The sequence below is a fragment of the Diceros bicornis genome, chromosome 35 (genome assembly GCF_020826845.1).
Source record: "Diceros bicornis minor isolate mBicDic1 chromosome 35, mDicBic1.mat.cur, whole genome shotgun sequence".
Taxonomy (NCBI): Eukaryota; Metazoa; Chordata; class Mammalia; order Perissodactyla; family Rhinocerotidae; genus Diceros; species Diceros bicornis.
The window spans coordinates 1,561,151-1,570,820 of NC_080774.1; positions in this window are offsets into that span (position 1 = coordinate 1,561,151).

The window sequence follows — 9,670 nt, forward strand, 5'->3', positions numbered from 1 at the left end:
CCTCGCCTGCTGCCCCAGCCCTCCTCCCACCTCCCACTGCCCCACAGCACTCCTCAGCCACCCCACAGTGTTCACACCCTGAGCCCTGGTCCCCATAGTTCCCATGCCTGTGACGTCCTCTCCCCCGTGTCTGCCTGGAGAATGTTCCTTCATGGAGGCCCCTCCTCCATGAAGCCTTCCTTGGCTTCTCCAGGGTACTCTGGAGCATCCTCCTCTGGGCCAGCACATTCCCTATAGTAGCCATGTCACTGTGCATGATAACTGCCCATGGAGGCAACCAAGAAATACTTAGTTATCACCTACTGGATGCCAATGCCTTTCTAGGTCCTGAGGACAGGGCAGTGAGCAGCATACACATGGGCTCTGCCCTCCTGCAGACAGTGATGCTAGCGAGGAAGGGAACTAAATGGGATGAAGCGGTGGAGAGTGCTTAGAGCAAGGCACTGGTGTGGTCACCTGGGGAAACAGTGCAGACTAGAAGCAAAGGGAAGGGACGGAGGGGAGGGTCTGTAGACTTATCCCTGGGCTCTCAACCTTATGAACTTCGTACTGACTCTGATGCTTCTCCTTTGTGCTCACTTCACCTCCCACACACTTATTAGAGAAAGGATTGCAATATTTCATGACCTGTTTATGGGTCTGTATTAGCATATTCATGCTGCTGCTTCACCTGAGGCCAAAATAACAATGACCAAGCAAGATGTCTCTTTCTCTCTCATAGGAAGGTTGGGGCTGGCAGGGGGTTCAGGGGCTCCTTCCATCTCATTGCTCTGCCTTCCCTGAGGCATCACCCTCATCCACAAGGCTGGGCCTGGAACCCCATCCCTGTGTCTGCATTCCTGCCTGCAGGAGGGGATGGAGGGCAGTCAGTTTCCTTTTAAGGAAGTCATCTGAAGTGAGAGCATCACACTTGCTCACATCCCACTGGCCAAATGTAGTCACGTGACCACAACTCACTGCAAAGGAGCCTGGGAAAAGTAGTCTCCAGTTCAGGGTCCACACATCCAGGTAAACTCAGGGGCTCTGTTAAAAATAGAAGGGAGAATGGATACTAGAGGTTACATATCAGTCTTTCCAACAGATGGCAAGTTCCTGAAGGGAGTGGCTATGTTGTTGTCTTTCCATCTGTAGCATCAGCACAAGTCCAGGTGTAGAATGGTTTCTCAGTAAACACTGAATGACTGAAGGAATGTATGATGACAAAGGAAAGAATATCTTAAAATTCTCTCTCTGCAAAGCAGAAACCTTGCTGGATGGGGGGCTGCCTCAGTGGGGTTATGTAACCTCAAGCGCCTTGAGAACAAGGAGGACGCGTAATGAACAACCTGTGGACTTTGAGTGATAAGCTTATTGGGTAAGATCCCAAAAGAACAAGCTTTTGCCAGACCTACCCCCTTGTTTTGGTATGCACATTTGGGGGAGAAAAAAGGTTAAAGTTACCCACCAGAATACCTTTGACAATTCTCAGGTGTGTACAGACATAAAGTTGTAAATATCCAATTGCTGGTTAGAAGCACACATTCTGTTAACTCACAAAGGACTGAAATAAATTTATCTAAACTCTGCAATGAAGTCACCATCAGGTGGAAACCAAGCACAGAAAATTAATTCCTAAGAGGAACCTTTAATAAAATCATGTGTGGCTGAAAATGAGGCGGCTAATGAAATTATTTCTGGGACACTGTGTGGACATTTTACAAACAAATGAATGGTGCTCCTTGGAAGTTATCTGAATAATCCGTTGCCAATAGATTAAAAGAGGAATTCTCTAGTGCTCTGACAGACTTGAAAAGACCCACTGGGCAGATCTGGGGTTTGGGGCTACTGAAATTGTAGAAATATTCACAGCCCTTTATCCTGGGTCTGCCACGGAAGAGTTCAGATCATGTGACCATCAAGATTTTACTGGCGCTTCCCCAATCCTGGAATGTTTCCCTTTCATATGATCCACCTCTCCATAGCAGAGCTGCCCTCATGTCCTGGCCAAAAGTTTAGGCTTCATCCATGGTTTCCCTCTTTGCCTCACATTCCACATCTAACCTCTTATAAGTTCTGGAGGGTTTACCTCAATACATATTGTCTTAGTTTATGTCCCCTGGAAGCTGGTCAGGAGCAAAGATTCGAAGTCAAACCATGTATTTGGGAGGGGACCCTAAGAAATTCTAGTGGGAGAGGGACAGGAGAAGGCTGGACAGGGGAGGCTGCTGGTAAAAGGTGTGTTATCAACCAAAGACTTTGTGTGCACCTGAAGCTGGACCCCACTGGGGAACTTGAGGATCTGTGGAGGACACACGCCTCTGAGTTGTCCCCCTCCCAAGGGGTGAGGGAGCTGGGGTGCTGATAACATCAGACCGTGTCAGTCAGGGGTGGGGCTCTTTCTGGGGGGCACCAGCCCCCCAGCTCCTTCTGTCTGTCACGCAAATGAGCAAAGTGGGCACTGGTAGGAGGAAGCTCTGGGGAGGAATGGGGTGTGTTCGCTACCTTGACAGTGATGATGTTTTCATGGGGTGCACGAGTCAGAGCTCATCAAATTACACACTTAAATACGTGCAGATTACTGTATGTCAAAATTTTTTTCTCAACAAAGCTGCTTATAAAAGTTATAAGATCTTCTTATGAGAATTAGAATAAAAATCCAAACCCCTTACTTCAGCCAGCAGCTCCGTACATGACCAGGCCCCGCCCACCTTGTCTCCCAAGCTCCTCCTGTGAGGCTTCTCTTCTCTCCATACCCCACCCCGGTTCCCTCTCCGCTCCTCTGCTCCTGATGTCCCTTTGTCCTGGGTCACTTTTCCCCAAGACCTCAGCTTAACTGTCAACTCTCAGAGAGGCTTTTCCTGACCAATCATCCTGAATTAGAAAGTGTGCACGCACACACACCTACATACACACACGTGCGCACAGTCTATCTCACTGTCCTGCCTCATTGTCCTCAGAACACACAGCACCACCTGGAATCACCGCGTCCATGACACTTGCTTATTGTCAGCCTCTCCCCCCACTAGAGCATCAGCTCCATCAGCCCAGGAACCTTGTCTGACCCATTCAGTGTCTCCTCGCTCCTCCACAATTTCTAGAACTTTCCCTACTGTGTGGCAGGCACTCAGTGAACACCTGTTGGATGATGAATGAGGCTTCATCTTCAACAAGGTCCAGAGGCTGTAGCAGTGATCCCACCCCCCTGGGTGGTGGATGAATCACACCCATTCAACAGTATCCTCACTTGTCCCTATGGTGGGGGCCCCTCCGCATCTCCTCCTCCTCAAGTCTGCGTGTACCAGACTCATCACAGTGTCCTTGTGATATCTGTCAGTACAGACCTGTCCTATATCCCCATTAAATGCAAGACCATGGCCATTGCTGGGTCTCAGACTCCTCATTTAGGTGAGGGATAATGTCCTTCTTGTCTCATAGGCTGGGCTGAGGATGGAGATCCTGCGGGTGAGCACCTGGTGCTCCTGACACATAGCAAGCTCTCACCAGGGTTGGTTATTTCCACACATCAACCTGAGGCCTGTTCCCCAAAGACTGAAGGACGAATTTCCATGTGATCATTCCAGGTGAGGAGTGGGCACCATCCCCGTGATCAGTGGAAACCACTTGTGTTAATTTATAAACCTGGACACTGACTGACCAGTGGTAGGGCTGGACTGGTTCTGTGTAAAGTCCAAATGTGATTCTGAATATTTGCTTTATTTAATCTTTTCTAAATTTATCTCTACAGTATGTCTTTAAATGTGTGTTCTTTTTTTTTTTTGTGACGAAGATTCGCCCTGAGCTAACAAATGTTGCCAATCTTTCTCTTTTTGCTTGAGGAAGATTTGCCCTGAGCTAACATCTGTGCCAATCCTCCTCTATTTTGTCTGTGGGTCGCTGCCACAGCCCAGCTGCTGATGAGTGGTGTAGATCTGTGCCCAGGAACCGAACCCGGGCTGCCAAAGTGGAACATGCCGAACTTAACCACTAGGCCATGGGGCTGGCCTCTGTGTTCCCTTTTAAATTCATACAGTGCCAACAACTGCTAAAGATGCACGTTTCTGAGCATTTAACTGAATCCTATAGCTGCGTACTCCCTACCCAGCCGTACTGACCTGACTACAGGTCTACCATGTGGACCAGCACCCTCTCTGAGCCTCAGATCACCTGTTTATAAACAGTGAACTCTCCACTCAGAGGTGAGAACACTCAGCAGACCATGTTCATTTAGTTCATGTTCATTAGTTTTGAAAAACCATAGAAGAAATGCCCCTGAGAGCCCAGGAGAGAGATAAATGGACGACAAAGCTAGAATGAAATTCCACATCTTGGAAATGAAAAGAGGACACTGAAGCACAAATAAATACATAAATAGGATTTAAAAAGACTGACTGGAAATGATGGGAAGAGTAACACATTAGCACTAATAAGAGAGATGTATTAGATGCAAACAAGAAAGAAGGCCTAACCCTTGCAGAAGAGGATGTTGGAGGAAATGCGGTTCCGGTTGTGAGCCCTGGAATGCAGGATAACAGGGCGACAGCTGACCCTGTGCAGTAGATAAGCTCAGTGTGGTTGTGAAGGCACCTTCGCCTGTTGTTTGAGACTCCTGTGATTGAGAGCTGCTGTGACTAATGCACACAGGTCTGCAGCCATCACATCCCATCCCCATATCTCAGTGGGTTTCTTACCCATGTCTCCTTACCTTTCCTGTGTCCCTCCAGGACTCAGGCTGCTGCTGCCAGTCACCACCCCACAGGGAGGAGGGGGTGCAGGGGGAGCTCGATGGGAAGTCAGATGCTCTGGTCAGAAGTGACTCATGACACCTCGAGTCAGCAACCTCATTATCCCAGGCGGTGAGACCAACTCCAAGACCTGGGAATGAAAGTTCTCTCCTGGGCTCCGCCCTGCACTGTGGGGCACAGAGGAGGGGGCATCAGGAGCATCAGAGACGGGGGTCTGGGAGGGCTTCCCAGGGTCTCAGGGGAGGGCAGCCTTGCAGGGGAAGAGGAGCTCAGGGAAGGCCGAGCCTCAGAAATTTCTGGAGCAGGGGCGGGAGGAGTGAGTGCCGTGCAGGGCTCAGCCTGTGCCCTGTCGGGTTCCTGCTCCTCAACTGCTGAGGTGGATTCTCCCCAGCAGCACCAGGGCAGACCGCAGGGTCGTGGGGTCTGGGCCCTTTCTCCACTTAAGGACAGACCTGTCACCACGGGAGTGTCCTCACCTCACATGGACTCAGGACTGTGGGGTGGTTGTGACCCCATCTCAGGCCTTCTTTCTAGGACATGTCCCGCCAGATTCTCTCATTCTGACTCTAGAGCTTTGCATTTCGTTAGGCAGCATTTATGGTTTCCAAATCGAGTGGAGAAACCTGGGACTGGGTTTCGCTCCAACACACACCTCCGTAGTCTGCAGCTCTCTGATACCTCGGAACATCTGTGGATGATTCATCAGCTTCCGAGTGCACGAATCAGGTTAAAAATTCAAATTCCACTAGAGCCTCCAGACCTTCCTGAGCTCAGTATGTTTTCTACTCAATCAATGCACAAACCCCGCATCTTCACGCTGATACACTCAGGCCTCAACCTTCAAACTACGAAAGCACCATCTTAAGGAGCACATCACAGGGGGACCTGGAGAGGCGCTGGCCCGCGGCTGGGCTGTGGGGAGGCTGTGGGAATCTGCAGCACAAGGGGTGGGGTGGCCGACCTCTGGCCAGGGCTGTCCAGGTGGCCTTAGTCCCAGCGGGTCCGAGGCTCTGCGCAGGACTGTTCAGGACAGTTCAGTCCTGAGGGTCCCCGAGCTCTGTCCAGGACTGTCCAGGTGGCCATAGTCCCGCGAGTCCCCAGCTCTATCCAGGACTATCCGAGTGGTCTTAGTCCCGCCTGGTCCCAGGCTCTGCCTGAGGTCAGCGGGTCTCGAAGCCGCACATCCAGGAGCGGAAGTGAGGAGGAAAGGCCCCAGGCCACGTCCCGTCCTCTCCTCCCATCAGGATCCCCATGTGGGGGCAGCTGGCGGCCTAGGGGGCACTGACCCAACCTCTGTGGAGGACACCTGTGGACGGCTTCCAGCATCCACCTCTTCTTCTAAAAGCCCCCACGTTTCATGGCGAACCCGCTCCCCAAGCTCATACCTCCGATCCCAGCCAGGCTCCCTTGCCTCCACGGTTCGCTGTGACCGCGGTCAGGTCAAGTGAAGGCCGGCCCTGGTTACAGTGATTGGTTCAGGGATGTCACATGACCTCATCCAGTCCAATCAGAGTGAGCATCAGGACTTGCCCCTGGCCAACAGGAAAGGCTCTTGCACATCCCACTGGCTGTGTCCTGACTGCCGTGATTGGTTCAGGGATGTCACATGACCTCATCCAGTCCAATCAGAGTGAGCATCAGGACTTGCCCCTGGCCAACAGGAAAGGCTCTTGCACATCCCACTGGCGTGTCCTGACTGCCGAGATTGGTTCAGGTACGTCACATGACCTCATCCAGTCCAATCAGAGTGAGCATCAGGACTTGCCCCTGGCCAACAGGAAAGGCTCTTGCACTTCCCACTGGCTGTGTCCTGACTGCGGTGATTGGTTCAGGGAGGTCACATGACCTCATCCAGTCCAATCAGAGTGAGCCTCAGGACTAGCCCGGGCTGACAGGAAAGCCTTGGCTCTGAGAGGAGGTGAGGACGGGGCTCCGCCGCCATCTTGTGATCGTGGCGGGGCCTGAAGGTGTCGGACGACACAGATGGGGCCTGTTCGTGAAGGCTGACGGCTGAGGCGGAAGATCTGAGATGAAAACCGGAGTCTGTGACGTCACTGGGGCCCTGGATCCGGGGGCCAGACCTGCCCACCGCTGCCGGGTCCCCACAGGGCGGACGCGGCCGTCTCCACGGCCGGGCGGCCGAGGGCCTGTCCTCACCGCGAGCTCCTCCCTGCGGAGCCGGGCTCTGCTGTCCCTGTCGGAGGGGAGCGGCTCGGCCTTGAGACCAGCCCCCGCCGAGGGCCCGACCACAGAAGAAGGGGCGTCGGGAGGCGAGGAGGGCGGCCGCGGTGGGGACGACAGGCGGCTCTCCCGGTCCCCACAGACCTGGGACGAAGCTCGAGGACGGTGCCCCAGAGCCCCCGCGTCTCCGCCTCTCCTGCCCTCACACCGCGTGGGGGGGGTGACGGGGTGACCGCCCGTGACAGCGGTCACGGGGAGCCCGTCTGAGGAACCCGCCACAGCAGGGAGGTGGTGATCGGCTCAGTGACACGTGTGACGCAGTAAGTATCACCCACGGTAACGTCCAGGTGCCATGAACACGGGTGACACAGATGTCACACGGGCAGCACCACACGAACCAACACATACAGATGGTACGTGTGAGTCACCCACCAGCAGCTCACATGAGGGTCACTCGGAGCGGGTGACAATGTTCACACACGGAGCGGCGGGCACAGGTCATGTGGAGGTGGCACACACAGGCCGTATGGACTCAGTGCACAGACACCGACACCCGCAAATAGGCACAGAGAACATCTGTATGACAACACGAATAAGCACCAACACACGCGCGACACATACCAGTAACACAAGATGGGGACATTCAGGTGACACAGAGAAAGCACAGTCGACGGTGTCGCAAACAACACACACAAGCATCCCAGTCTGTAAGTCACACACGTGAGCAGCCCACCCCCCACCCGAGTGAGTGCATGTGTAAGCTACACACAGGTGACACAATCAGCACATGTGACACGGCGAAAACACTAAAAGATTCACAGGCAGATAGTGCCCACACGGAGACAGCACTCACACGGGCAGAGACAGACACTCAGGCGGCACGGAGGGAGCAGGGTCGGGTAACACGGCCGCGACCCCCAGCGTAGAAATGGAGCACACGGGCAGCACACACACGGAACGTGCAGGCAGCAGTCATACAGGACGCCCTCACAGATCACACACTCACTGGGAACACACACAGGTAACACACGGATCACAAGGAAACAGCGCACATAGGGCACACACAGTGACACACAGTAGGACATGCGTGGATCATGCACGTTGACAGCCCGTAAGTCACACCCACAGGCAGGTCACGGGGGAGCAGACAGCTAAGGTGCAGGCAGCTCCTGCAGGTAACACCACCCCAGGACACACACCTGTTGGTTACCCACACGGGCATCGCACCTGTGACACGTACACAGGCTGACCCCAGCCCTGGACTCAGACCTAAGATTGCGGAGGAACGAGATATGGGCCCAGGATGCCCTTCCCACCTGAGAAACACGCTCTGGGTGACATGGGTGTTTGGACACCAGGGTGAGGGGTAGAGAAGGGCCGTCAGCTCAGCTTTAGTGCTTGATCCTGAAGGGAGATGGGTGCTGCTCTGAGTCCTCCTTTGTGTAAGGTGTCACAATTCTAAATCATTATCTTGATCTTCCACAGAGAAGCCCATCAAGACGTTTAAATAAAATCATCTTCGTGAGTCCATTTCTCTTCCAGCTTCACAGATGCAGTAAATATTTTGCAGTGAAAACTTTATCTCTTAGATAAAAAAGAGCTTATGTGGAATTCCTCCTTCACTTGCTTCATAAATCTTCCCAGGTTACATCCTGCTGTTCAAGACTCGTACAAGTGCCCTCCCATTATCAGAAGTGGGGCTTAATTGGGATGTTGTAACTGCAGAGCTATGACGTGGAGAGGCCCCCAGATGGTTGGAGGCCGTGGGCGTCTCCAGGAGTCGGGATGAGCTGGTGTTAGATGAGGGCACACTCCCGTCCACTGCATCCACTGCTGACAGCTCAGAGGAAGGACGAGCCTGGGGACCCTCAGGAGGAGGTTGTAGTGAAACGAGGAGAGTGATGCTGCGCTGGGACTTTCTCTGCTGGGAGCGTTTTCCATTCTTCACCTTTAAAGTGACCTGGGGTTGCTCTCCCTGCCGTGGGTCAGCACTCAGGAAGCTGCAGTAACTTGCCAAGGCAGGCGGTGGAGGAAGCTGTCCCTAGGAGGTGGTGTCATGTGCCAGGTCCCCAAAGGGAACTCTCACCCAGGATGGGGCGAAGAGGCTGTTTCATGGATGTTTGCTGTGAGGCCACTCTGAGCCAAGCTCCCTCCCTCCCCTCTCCTTCACACGGTGTGCACAGGGTATCAGAAAAGGGGGGAAATTCTTAAGTTCTGAGTGAAAGTCCATTACATTTCCAAGTGTTTCCAAGTTTTCTGGTGCTTGACATTGGCCAGAGTCCAGGTCTGCAGCTTGGAGCCATAGAAGCCTGACCCGTCCCTGCAGAGACCATGACTGTGGGTGCAGCTCAGCCTTGGACTCAGGTTCCTTGGGAAGTGAAAGCCGCTTCTGTAAACCTCCATGACTTTCACAGCTCAGCCGTGACAGGACCAGGACCCCTCACCCTCTGCACCCAGACTCCAGCTGTCCCTAGTGCTGCCCACCATGGGACAGGCTTGGGAGCTGGGCCATCTCATTATGGGAGCTCTGCCCAAGCTCACCCTCATCTCTGCTCCCAGAATGTCACTGGTCCCCAGTGCTCCTGGCAGAGCATAGAGAACTGGGAGAGGAGGCTCTTGGTGAATTAAAATGCATTAAGGTTCTCAAAAGACATCAAAGTCAATTTCAGTTTTCAAGAACAAAATGCATTTCATGGAACAGCATCACAATTACCTTGCATTAAAAACACCCAAACTCTTTAAGCACCATCTCCATCCTCTCATTTCTT